General features: G+C 42.5%; 1 protein-coding gene across 4 annotated transcripts in view; it reads right to left on the reverse strand.

The window, feature by feature from the left end:
• The window catches only part of FAM184A (family with sequence similarity 184 member A), a 348,725-nt gene that overhangs the window by 3,398 nt on the left and 332,219 nt on the right, over positions 1-13,108 (reverse strand). The window lies entirely within an intron of this gene.

Raw genomic sequence — 13,108 nt, forward strand, 5'->3', positions numbered from 1 at the left:
TTATTACCAATGTGCCACCACTGTAGTGTTAATGCACATAAACCTGCGCTACTTCTCGCCCACGGAGCCGAGAGCACTCAGATGGCACCGATGTGTACAATTCGCTAACTGGACGCGGTTAATGAGCCAAACTGGTCGAGTATCCTGGATGTGTATTACTAATTAATAGGAGAAGTGCTAAATGGAAGATTAAAGTTAGACTATTCTAATTAGGGGCTAATATTTCCAAGCCTTGTGTGTATTGGGCGAGAATTCCTTTCTGAAATGTCCAAGGTATTTTAGTTCACTATTCTTGGCTCCCACTGTACATTTTAATGAAGTCTATACTAATTACTGTGAATACAATAATAAAACACTGCAGAAGCAAATGTGCGTTAAAAACACCATGTAAGAGATCAGAGAGAACAGAGCTCCTACGGTTTATATTTCGTGCCTCCATCAGGGGTTCTGTCTGCATTTTCGACACTTTTGATAGTAAAAGTAAATTGCTGTACACAGGGTGCAATGCTATTTTTTTTTTTTGCTGTAAAACTGACAGACAAATCTTATAGTCAATGGGATCCCATGGTGACTGCTTGCACTTATCCAATGATGCATCCATCAGTGTCTAGGCTTTTGTTATAAATGCAAGCCATGACACCAGTGTAAACAGAGCATTACAGGCAACATTATGCACTTCCTTTCATGGGAGAACCCCTTCTGAATCCTTATGTTTCCCCCCACTAAGATAATAACACTTAATAATACTCACCTCCAATCGGTGAGCATTGTGCTGTTCCAATTTTTTTCTTTATATATATATATATATATATATATATATATATATATATATATATATATATATATATATATATATATACCGGTATATATATATATATATTAGAACAATGTCACACAATTCCTGTGGCCAAGCAGTGGTGGGATCACTCTCTTCCCCTATGGACATCAATGACATCCGGAGGAAGTGAGTGGACAGTAGGAGTTTTCACTTCCTCTGGATGTTTTAATTTGTCCAAAGGAGCGGAGAGCGGGAGCCAGCGCTGATTGGCTGCAGGGATCATTATTATGTTGCCCGATTCCCAGGAGAGCCGGTGCCAACACAGTGGTGCCCGCATTGGAGGTGAGTATATATATACAAAAAAGCAAAGGAAGGCAGCACTCCAAATATCATAAGGTGAAAATAGTGAGGTTTAATCAGCCCACATCTTCATGCAACGACGTTTCGGCTCACACTGAGCCTTTCTCATATATACATATACATATATACACAGGGTTATTCAAAAAGGATGCCGCAAAATTATATTCTCATTATTAATAACTTAGAGAACATTAGTTTATTAACATGAAAAAGCTCCCTATCTAAGTTTTATCCATACATTACACACGTCCACAGTGATTTCCACTGGTGACGTGGCAGATGTTTAGGCGGTAGGCCAGTTCTGTAAAGACGCGTGCCTGAGTACGCTCTGATATGGACTACACTGTCATGAGGTTATTCCTCTTTAGATACTCCAGTATAGCGTCCCTTAGAATGCCCTCCAGGATTTTACCCACAGTAGAGGTTTAGCTTACTGGCCTATAGTTTCCGAGTTCAGTTTTTGTCCCCTTTTTGAATATTGGCACCACATTTGCTATACGCCAGTCCTGTGGTACAGACCCTGTTATTATGGAGTCTTTAAAGATTAAAAATAATGGTCTATCAATGACTGTACTTAATTCCTGCAGTACTCGGGGGAGTATCCCATCCGGGCCCGGAGATTTGTCAATTTTAGTGATTTTTAGACGCCGCCGCACTTCCTGCTGGGTTAAGCAGGTGACATTTAATTGGGAATTTTTATCACTAGTCATTTTGTCTGCCATGGGATTTTCTTGTGTAAATACTGATGAAAAAAAGTCATTTAGCATATTGGCTTTTTCCTCATCCTCATCCACCATCTCACCCAGACTATTTTTAAGGGGGCCAACACTATCATTTTTTAGTTTCTTACTATTTATGTAGTTAAAGAATGCTCGATAAGAATCCTAACATTGTGGTGACTGGCCGTCCCACTTCAACTCCTGGAGATGTAATCTGCATGGCTTACAACACAGACGTCTTCTTATGATACACCATACTGCGGTTGGTTGCATCTGTAGCTCCATACTGGGCAGCCGGGTCGACTTTCTAGGACTGTGCTCATACACAGCTTGAGTCCCACTTACTCTCTTCTTACGAAGGCTTTGGCTGGCCCGGACTTCTCCCATGACATAAACACCCAGTGGCTTCAATCTGTTTTACCCAATGTGAAATGCATTCTCTATAAGGAGAACATTTACCAAATTTGTTCTGAAAGTTTCCCTGCACTGTCACAACTGACCCTGTTCTAGCCAATTCCAATATGCAAAAAGCTTTTCCTTGCTTAATGTCTCCATCTTGTATGATATAATATGTAAATTAATTTTATATTTGGCTCTTAAAATTTGAAAGTTATGCTGTGATTGGTTGCGATGGGCCACATAGCAAATTTTGCTTTGATTTTCAGTCACTGGCCATTTACCGTGTTACTTTAACTAGGGGCCGTTACTTCTGCACCATCCTTTTTGCATCACCCTGTATAATGAATATAGCAATCTCCAACCACTTGTCCCATCACTGTCTCACTAAGTTGTGTGGAATCACTCCTCAACAATGAAGTTGCAACACAAAGAAGCATCAGTAGTGGAATTATGAAAATCACAAGTTGGATATTTATTATACATATTATTCTCAGTTTATTTAGTATTTAGTATGAGCACCACGTGCAGCAATACATGAGGTTATTAACCCCTTTAACGACATATGACGTACAGTACAGACCAAAAGTTTGGACACCTTCTCATTTAAAGATTTTTCTGTATTTTCATGACGATGAAAAATGGACATTCACACTGAAGGCATCAAAACTATGAATTAACACATGTGGAATTATATACTTAACAAAAAAGTGTGAAACAACTGAAAATATGTCTTATATTCTAGGTTCTTCAAAGTAGCCACCTTTTGCTTTGATGACTGCTTTGCACACTCTTGGCATTCTCTTGATGAGTTTCAAGAGGTAGTCACCATGAAAGGTCTTCCAACAATCTTGAAGGAGTTCCCAGAGATGCTTAGCACTTGTTGGCCCTTTTGCCTTCACTCTGTGGTCCAGCTCACCCCAAACCATCTCGATTGGGTTCAGGTCTGGTGACTGTGGAGACTAGGTCATCTGGCGTAGCACCCCATCACTCTCCTTCTTGGTCAAATAACCCTTACACAGCCTGGAGGTGTGTTTGGGGTCATTTTCCTGTTGAAAAATAAATGATGGTCCAACTAAACGCAAACCGGATGGAATAGCATGCCGCTGCAAGATGCTGTGGTAGCCATGCTGGTTCAGTATGCCTTCAATTTTGAATAAATCCCCAACAGTGTCACCAACAAAGCACCCCCACACCATCACACCTCCTCCATGCTTCACGGTGGGAACCAGGCATATAGAGTCCATCCGTTCACCTTTTCTGTATCGCACAAAGACACGGTGGTTGGAACCAAAGAACTCAAATTTGGACTCATCAGACCAAAGAACAGATTTCCACTGGTCTAACATCCATTTCTTGTGTTCTTTAGCCCAAACAAGTCTCTTCTGCTTGTTGCCTGTCCTTAGCAGTGGTTTCCAAGCAGCTATTTTACCATGAAAGCCTGCTGCACAAAGTCTCCTCTTAACAGTTGTAGAGATGTGTCTGCTGCTAGAACTCTGTGTGGCATTGACCTGGTCTCTAATCTGAGCTGCTGTTAACCTGCGATTTCTGAGGCTGGTGACTCGGATAAACTTATCCTCAGAAGCAGAGGTGAATCTTGGTCTTCCTTTCCTGGGGCGGTCCTCATGTGAGCCAGTTTCTTTGTAGTGCTTGATTTTTTTTGCCACTGCACTTGGGGGCACTTTCAAAGTGTTAGGGGTCGAGTTCCCGCTTCTGCACAGGGGGAATCTCGGGCCGCTTCTGCTGCGGTCTCCCATTCCTCTCCTGCCGCAGGTAAACCTGCTCAGCAGAGACGTCGGTCCTTGCATCTGGCTCAGTCTCACTCTGTGCTTAGGCTTACTGTTGCTTCTCCAGCTTTTGCCATTAAAGCCAGTGCTGGGCAGCAGCGAGCGGACGCTTTTGGGACTAAGTCCTCCTTTTTCCCTTCTGAGCATGCCCAGGGTTAGATCTCCCGTTGGAGATCAAGGGTCACATGCTCAGATGCTGCAGTGGTTCCCATTGGTCCTCCTGGCAGGTCCTGAAAGGGCTAACTTCTGTGGCAGCTGCCCATTGGTCCTTTATTGGAAGGTCCTGAAAGTACTACAGCTATATAAGCTTCGCATGACCGCATGGCCATGCGCTAGTGTACAATTGTATACGTGTGTTTGTTGTGAGTGCAAGTCGTACCCCTACCCTATTGTATGACTGTTCGCGTATGGAGTATGGCTGCTATCTAGCGCCCGACTAACCACTCAACGTGTCACACACGTATCAGCGTCTATTGCTGTGACCGCCAGTGTGGCGCCACGCGCCAGTAGTGCGCTTCCTGACCCACGTCTGGGTGCTTAGTGGTGTCTGCCAGCACGGCACAGTTCGCACTTCGGTGCTCTAATTATAAGAGCTGCCTAACACACCCAGTTACGGTGTTGTGTCAGCAAGTGGTCTAATCGGACTTCAATCCTGAGTCTTGGGGTTGTGTTCGCTGACTCCTTGCTTGCACTCTTTAGTGCGGTATTGCGGACCTGTGGCTTTACCGGGTTCACTTCCACCGCCATATTACGCTGCCATTTACTAGCAGCAGGTTTTCACCTGCACGGTGGACCCCGGACTGCGAACGCATCTATTACATCTTTCTTGGTGCGTTCCGCCAGTCCTAACACAAAGTTTGCCCAATTTTTTGGACTGATGGCCACTCGTTTTTCTTTACTTAGCTGCTTTTTTCTTGCCATAATACAAATTCTAACAGTCTATTCAGTAGGACTATCAGCTACGTATCCACCAGACTTCTGCACAACACAACTGATGGTCCCAACCCCATTTATAAGCCAAGAAATCCCACTTATTAAACCTGACAGGGCACACCTGTGAAATGAAAACCATTCCCAGTGACTACCTCTTGAAGCTCATCAAGAGAATGCCAAGAGTGTGCAAAGCAGTCATCAAAGCAAAAGGTGGCTACTTTGAAGAACCTAGAATATAAGACATAATTTCAGTTGTTTCACACTTTTTTGTTAAGTATATAATTCCACATGTGTTAATTCATAGTTTTGATGCCTTCAGTGTGAATGTACAATTTTCATAGTCATGAAAATACAGAAAAATCTTTAAATGAGAAGGTGTGTCCAAACTTTCGGTCTGTACTGTATATTTACATCATATGCCATGTCCATGACCTGCCTTTGATGTGGGTTTGTATGCTGAGCCTGCATCTTTTCATGCACATTTAATCAGTCATGTGCCTTTAACAGTCGCAGGTGGACGGATGGAGCGGTGCTATGCCCGGGGACGTTAACCAGTTAAATCCCGCTGTAAAGCACTAACATTAGGATTTAACATGCGCAGGCTGAAAGTGCGTCATTCATCCCGTGCATCGATGTGCCTGTCATGTGATCGCACCAATGATTGTCATGACAGCCGATTGTTTGCTGATGACCCCCGTGCCTGTCATTATGAGCGTTCTGTAATTTTCGGTCCCTGGCCGGTGTTCACAGGAGATTGTGATTTCTGCACAATAGCAGTACCACAAGCGATCAGACGATCGCAGCTTCAAGTCTCCTAAGGGGACTATTAAATAAAGTCAAAAGTAAAAAAAAATGTTTAGAAATAGGAAAAAATAGGAAAAAAAACACAAAAGTTCACATCACCCTACTTTTGCCTCAATGAAAATAAAATAAACAACATATATTTGGTATTGTTGCGTTCAAAAATGTCAGATTTTTCAAAATATAAAATTTAAAAAAATCCAATTGGCAAACAGCGCAACAAGAAAAAATCAAAAAAGCAAAAATAAGTTTTTTTGGGGGCAGCTGCAACATTGCAATAAAATGCAATAACGTGATCAAACATCATATATATTCCAAAATCAGTAAAAACATCAGCTCAGGTCACAAAAAATTAGCCCTCACCCAGCCTCATTTCCTAAAAAATGAAAGTGGTGGCAAAAGCAACATTTTGTTTTTCACACAAATTTCAGATTTTTTTTTTCATTACTTAAAAAAAAATAAAAAAATACATGTTTGGTATCGGCATACTCATATTGACCTGGGGAATCATATGAACAGGTCTGTTTTATCATATAGTAAACATGGTAAATAAGAAAACTAAAAAAATAACACTTGTGGAATTGCGCTTTTTGCTTTTTAAATTTCACATCACTTGGAATTTTTTTCCCGTTTTCCTGTACACTTTATAGTAAAGTCAATGGAGTCATTCAAAAGTACAGCTCGTCCTACAAAAAAAGCCCTCATATGGCCATATTAACAATAAACTAAAAAAGTTATAGCACTGGAAAGAAGGGGAGGAAAAAAACAAAAATGGAAAATGGCCTGGGGGTGAAAGGGTTAATGAGTGCCTGAGGAATGTTCAGTCATGCTGAATGCACTTGGGCACGCAAATTATCAAGATCTGCTGCTGGCAGCTCTATTGGCAATTGCTGACTTTTGATATAAGATATTTGCACCAAAGTGTTCTAGAAACTGTTTTTCAACACTGCAACACAAGGACGCATGTTTCTCATGGTACTGTGAGCAGCGTGTGGTCTAATCATGCTAATATGGTCTGCAGCATCTCCAGCAAAGTCTTCCATCGTGAACATCTTAGAGGTCATTGGTCGACAATAGTCAGCAATGGATCTTGATGATTTGCTCAATACTTTTACTTCTCTGTGTTTCAATTTCAATATTAAAGGGAATCTGTCACTTTTTCGTATATAAGCTTCGGCCACCGTCATCAGGGGCTTATCTACAGCATTCTGTAATGCTGTAGATAAGCCCCCCGATGTAACCTGAAAGATAAGAAGAACAACTTAGATTATACACACCTGGGGGGAGGTCCGGTCCAATGGGCGTTGCGGTCCGGGTCCGGAGCCTCCCATCTTCTTACGATGACATCCTCTTCTTGTCTTCTGTCGCGGCTCCGGTGCAGGCGTACTTTATCTGGCCTGTTGAGGGCAGCGTAAAGTACTACAGTGCGCAGGTGCTGGGCTTCTCTGACTTTTCCTGGGGCCTGCGCACTGCAGTACTTTTCTCTGCCCTCAACAGGACAGACAAACTACGCCTGCGCAGGAGCCGCACAGGAAGAAAAGAAGAGGATGTCATTGCATGAAGATGGGAGGCGCCGGACCCATACCGCGATGCCCATCGGATCGCAGCGGGACCGCCCCTGGGTGAGTATAATCTAACTTGTTTTTCTCATCTTTCAGGTTACATCGGGGGCTTATCTGCAGCATTACAGAATGCGGTAGATAAGCCCCTGATGGCGGTGGCCGAAGCTTATATACGAAAAAGTAGGTGAAAGATTCCCTTTAACCCCTTCATGACCTTGGGATTTTCCATTTTTCCGTGTTCGTTTTTCGCTCCCCTCCTTCCCAGAGCCATAACTTTTTTTATTTTTCCGTCAATTTGACCATGTGAGGGCTTATTTTTTGCGGGACGAGTTGTACTTTTGAACGACATCTTTGGTTTTACCATGTCGTGTACTAGAAAACGGGAAAAAAATTCCAAGTGCAGTGAAATTGCAAAAAAAGTGCAGTCCCACACTTGTTTTTTGTTTGGCTTTTTTGCTAGGTTCACTAAATGCTAAAACTGACCTGCCATTATGATTCTCCAGGTCACTACGAGTTCATAGACACCTAACATGTCTAGGTTATTTTTTACCTAAGTAATGAAAAAAAGTTCCAAACTTTGCTAAAAAAAAAAAAAAAAATTGCGCCATTTTCCGATACTCGTAGCGTCTCCATTTTTCATGATCTGGGGTCGGTTGAAGGCTTATTTTTTGCGTGCCGAGCTGGCGTTTTTAATGGTTCCAATTCGGTGCAGATACGTTCATTTGATTGCCCGTTATTGCATTTTAATGCAATGTCGCGGCGACCAAAAAAACGTAATTCTGGCGTTTCGATTTTTTTTCTCGTTACGCTGTTTAGCGATCAGGTTAATGCTTTTTTTTATAGATCGGGCGATTCTGAACGCGGCGATACCAAATATGTGTAGGTGTGATTTTTTTTTTTTATTGATTTATTTTGATTGGGGCGAAAGGGGGGTAATTTAAACTTTTATATTTTTTTTATTTTTTTCACATTTTTTTAACTTTTTTTTATTTTTACTTTTGCCATGCTTTAATAGCCTCCATGGGAGGCTAGAAGCAGGCACAGCACGATCGCCTCTGCTACATAGCAGCGATCTTATGTTCGCTGCTATGTAGTAGAAAATCAGGTGTGCTGTGAGCGCCGACCACAGGGTGGCGCTCACAGCTACCGGCGATCAGTAACCATAGAGGTCTCAAGGACCTCTATGGTTACAATGGAGAAGCATCGCCGACCCCCGATCATGTGCCTGGTTCCCGCGGAGCCCTGCATCAAAGCAGGGGAGCTGACCTCGGACGTACTATCCCGTCCGAGGTCAGTAAGGGGTTAAGGAGTGTATATTTAAACAAATAAATATGTGTGAGAATAAAAAAAGTCTACACATCCCTGTTAAAATGCCAAGTTTATGCCATATGAAAATATATTCATACCAAGAGTGTGAATATAAAATGTTTGATTCAATTGAAAAACAAACTGAATCTTTTTGGGTGGAAAAAAAATGAAGAACTAAAATAATGTTGTTGAATAAATATGCACACCCTTAACCTAATATTTTGTTGAAGAACCCTTTGAATTTATGAATTTATGACAGTATTCTATCTAGACTTTTTTCGGTAGATGTCTATCAGCATGGCAGATCTAGGACTGGCAATTTTTTGCCCACTCTTCCTTGCAGTAGCGCTCCAGGTCTGTCAGATTGCGAGGTCATCTCCTGTGTACAGCCCTTTTTAGGTCAACCAATAGACTTTCACTTGAATTGACAAAGCCATTAATTTGGTTTGGAGATATGCTTAGGGTCGTTGCTGTGCTGAAAGGTCAAATTACTCTTAAGGGTATGTGCACAGGTTCAGGTTTTTTCACGCATTTTCGCGATAAAAACGCTATAAAAACTCCACCTGCCAAAAAAAGCCACAAAGCATAATACTGCTTCTACCATGCTTTACTGTAGGTATGGTGTTATTTTGGTGATGCACAAAGTTGGCTTTGTGCCACACATGCCTTTTGAAATCATGGACAAAAGTTCAACCTTTGTCTCATCAGATCATAACACGTTTTGCTACATGTTTTTGGCAGACTTGAGGTAGATTTTTGGCAAAACATTGGCAGGCTTGGACTATTTTCTACCATTATATTCCAGAAATTCCTACAGCTCCTTTAATACTGCTGTAGGCTTTTTTGGCAAATTTTCTTTTTATCTCTTAATCAATTTTTGATTGATGTCCAGATCTTGGTAATTCTAGATCACTGTTGTGCTAAATTTAAGCCACTTCATGATGACCGAGTCAGAGTGTTCCATGGTATATCTAATGCACTGGAAATCTTTTTTAACCCTTTTTCTGACTGATATCTTCCAACAAAGAGATCCCTTTGATGCGTTGTAAGCTGTTTACAGAACATCTCTATTCATGTAAAATGTCAGGAAAATTCTACTAGAACAGCTAAACTTTATATAGGGTTAATCAGATTCACTGTAAATGTTGGCAACTGTGTACAGACAACTACTTAACGTAAGTTTAAATGTGATTGCCTGTTTATGGACACAATAAAATCCACAATTACTGTATAAGAGGGTGTTTGAACTCATACAACCATATTATTTTAGTTTTGCTATTTTTATTTTCCTCATCAAAATGATTTCAGTTTGTTTGTCAATGGATTTATACAGATTATGGGTGGCTTGTTCACATATTTTTTTCTGTGTTTTTTCTGCGCATTTTTCATGGGTAGAAAACACACTGCACTTTATAATACCAGCAAGGTGAATGCGATTTCTGAAATCTCATGCACATGCTGCTCACTTTTTCCTTGTGGATTTGAACCATCAGTGGTTTTTGTTTGCAGAACGTCAATTGATTCGCCATTTTTGGCCATTCAACTGGATAAGAAAAATCTCAAATACAAAACGCATAAAAATGCACATATTTTACACTGCATTTTTCCTGCTGCAAATACTTAGAAGCTTGACATCCTGACATAATTCTTCTCGGTATGATTTTTTACATGACAAAAATCTCGCATTTTAACTGGAATGTGCAAATATTTCATATGATCCACTACATATTTATATATGTACTGTATATATAGAGAGAAAAGAGACCTGTTTAAATGTAAATATATATATATATATATATATATATATATATATATATATATATATATATACAGTACAGACCAAAAGTTTGGACACACCTCATTTAAAGATTTTTCTGTATTTTCATGACTATGAAAATTGTACATTCACACTGAAGGCATCAAAACTATGAATTAACACATGTGGAATTAACTGAAATTATGTCTTATATTCTAGGTTCTTCAAAGTAGCCACCTTTTGCTTTGATGACTGCTTTGCACACTCTTGGCATTCTCTTGATGAGCTTCAAGAGGTAGTCACCGGGAATGTTTTCCATTTCAAAGGTGTGCCCTGTCAGGTTTAATAAGTGGGATTTCTTGCCTTATAAATGGGTTTGGGACCATCAGTTGTGTTGTGCAGAAGTCTGGTGGATACACAACTGATAGTCCTACTGAATAGACTGTTAGAATTTGTATTATGGCCAGAAAAAAGCAGCTAAGTAAAGAAAAACGAGTGGCCACCATTACTTTAAAGGGACTCTGTTACCTGAATTTGGAGGGAACAATTTTCAGCCATAGAGGCGGGGTTTTCGGGTGTTTGATTCACCCTTTCCTTACCCGCTGGCTGCAGGCTGGCTGCAATATTGGATTGAAGTTCATTCTCTGTTTTCCATAGTACACGCCTGCGCAAGGCAAGATTGCTAGCATGCAGCCAGCGGGTAAGGAAAAGGTGAATCAAACACCCGAAAACCCCGCCTCTATGGCTGAAAATTGTTGCCTCCAAATTCAGGTGACAGAGTCCCTTTAAGAAATGAAGGTCAGTCGGTTCAAAAAATTGGGAAAACTTAAAGTGTCCCCAAGTGCAGTGGCAAAAACCATCAAGCGCTACAAAGAAACTGACTCACATGAGGACCGCCCCAGGAAAGGAAGACCAAGAGTCATCTCTGCTTCTGAGGATAAGTTTATCCGAGTCACTAGCCTCAGAAATCGCAGGTTAACAGCAGCTCAGATTAGGTACCAGGTCAATGCCACACAGAGTTCTAGCAGCAGAAACATCTCTACAACAACTGTTAAGAGGAGACTTTGTGCAGCAGACCTTCATGGTAAAATAGCTAAATAGCTGCTAGGAAACCACTGCTAAGGACAGGCAACAAGCAGAAGAGACTTGTTTGGGCTAAAGAACACAAGGAATGGACATTAGACCAGTGGAAATCTGTGCTTTGGTCTGATGAGTCCAAATTTGAGATCTTTGGTTCCAACCACCGTGTCTTTGTGCGACGCAGAAAAGGTGAATGGATGGACTCTACATGCCTGGTTCCCACCGTGAAGCATGGAGGAGGAGGTGTGATAGTGTAGGGGTGCTTTGCTGGTGACACTGTTGGGGATTTATTCAAAATTGAAGGCATACTGAACCAGCATGGCTGCCACAGCATCTTGCAGTAGCATGCTATTCCATCCGGTTTGCGTTTAGTTGGACCATCATTTATTTTTTAACAGGACAATGACCCCAAACACACCTCCATGCTGTGTAAGGGCTATTTGACCAAGAAGGAGAGTGATGGAGTGCTACGCCAGATGACCTGGCCTCCACAGTCACCCGACCTGAACCTGATCGAGATGGTTTGGGGTGAGCTGGACCACAGAGTGAAGGCAAAAGGGCCAACAAGTGCTAAGCATCTCTGGGAACTCTTTCAAGATTGTTGGAAGACCATTTCTGGTGACTACCTCTTGAAGCTCATCAAGAGAATGCCAAGAGTGTGCAAAGCAGTCATCAAAGCAAAAGGTGGCTACTTTGAAGAACCTAGAATATAAGACATATTTTCAGTTGTTTCACACTTTGCTTTTAAGTATATAATTCCACATGTGTTAATTCATAGTTTTGATGCCTTCAGTGTGAATGTACAATTTTCATAGTCAGAAAATACAGAAAAATCTTTAAATGAGGTGTGTCCAAACTTTTGGTCTGTAATATATATATATATATATATATATATATATATATATATATATACTAGATGGTGGCCCGATTCTAACGCATCGGGTATTCTAGGGGCGCAGGATGTCGGGGATTCTAGGCGCAGGATGTCGGGGGTTCGGGGTGCAGGATGTTGGAGGTTTGCACATGCTTGGCGTAGCCGCAGCTCTGCTCCCTGTTCCCGGCGCCCCTGCTTGTCACTCGGGTGCCTCTGCTCCCTCTCCCGGGGGACCCTGCTCCTTCTCCCCGGCGCCCCGGCTCTCCGCACATGCAGGACTCCGGGTGCCCGCACACAATAGGTAGTCACAGGCCGGCGTTCTCGCAGCGCCCTCTGCCCTCCACTCTGTGCCCTCTCCCGGTCCCCGGCTTCCTCACCGCCTCCCTCGCTCACCCGGGTCGGTACACGCACTGTCTGGGGGACCCTGCTCCTTCTCCCCGGTGCCCCCGCTGTCCGCACATGCAGGACTCCAGTTGCCCGCACACAATAGGTAGTCACAGGCCGGTGTCCTCGCAGCCCCCTCTACCCTCCACTCTTTGCCCTCTCCTGGTCCCCGGCTTCCTCCCTGCCTCCCTCGCTCATCCGGGATGGTACACGCACTGTCCAGACACCTCCACGTTCCCTCCTGGTTGGTACACTCTCCCGCTCCTCTCTCCTGTACACCGGCAGTGATGGTGGAGACCACACCCCTTCCCGGAAATCCTGCGTTGCTGATTGGTCAGAGCCCAGCCGGGTGCGACCAATCAGCGACGCA

This window comes from Ranitomeya imitator, chromosome 5 (assembly GCF_032444005.1).
Source record: "Ranitomeya imitator isolate aRanImi1 chromosome 5, aRanImi1.pri, whole genome shotgun sequence".
Taxonomy (NCBI): domain Eukaryota; kingdom Metazoa; phylum Chordata; class Amphibia; order Anura; family Dendrobatidae; genus Ranitomeya; species Ranitomeya imitator.